A 768-nucleotide genomic window follows, 5' to 3' on the forward strand; every position below is an offset into this window, starting at 1 on the left:
TCACTTTAGTTTTGCATATATCACTGTACATAAATTATATTCCAATAAAATGCACTAAAAAAAAGTGAAAAAAATCCACAGAATAGAATAAAATATTTGCAAATCATATCTGATTAGGATCTATGTATCCAACACCTAAAGAGAGTTCTTACACTCAGGAAGAGAAAAAACCAACAACCCAATTTAAAAAATGGACAAAAGATTGAATAACCATCTATAAGTATAAATATCTCCAAAGAAGATATACAAATGGCCAATAAGCATATCAAGAGATGTTCAAAATCATTAGTCATTGTTGAGGTGGTGGTTAGGTGACATGGAGTCAGTTCCAACCCACAGAGACCCTGTGTACAACACACTGAAACACCACCTGGTCCTGCACCTGCCTCACAATTCTTGCGATGCCTGAGCCCACTGTTACACCTACTGTGTCCCTCCATCTTAGTGAAGGTCTTCTCCTTTTTCACAGACCCTCTACTTTACCCAGCATGCTCTCCTTCTCCAGGGACTGGTCCCTTCTGACAATATGACCAAATTAGGTGAGATGAAGTCTGGCCATCCTCACTTCACTCTAAAGAACATTCTGGCTGTGCTTTCTCCAAGACAGATGTGTTCATTCTTCTAGCAGTCCAAGGTACATCCAACGTTCTTTGCCAGCACAACAGTTCAAATGCATCAGTTCTTCGGTCTTCCTTATTCCTTGTCCAGCTCTCACATGCATACGAGGCTACTGAAAATACCATGCTTGGATCAGGTGCACCGTAATCT

The sequence above is a fragment of the Orycteropus afer genome, unplaced genomic scaffold (assembly GCF_000298275.1).
Source record: "Orycteropus afer afer isolate SDZICR_OR568_19922 unplaced genomic scaffold, OryAfe1.0 scaffold00083, whole genome shotgun sequence".
Classification (NCBI taxonomy): Eukaryota; Metazoa; Chordata; class Mammalia; order Tubulidentata; family Orycteropodidae; genus Orycteropus; species Orycteropus afer.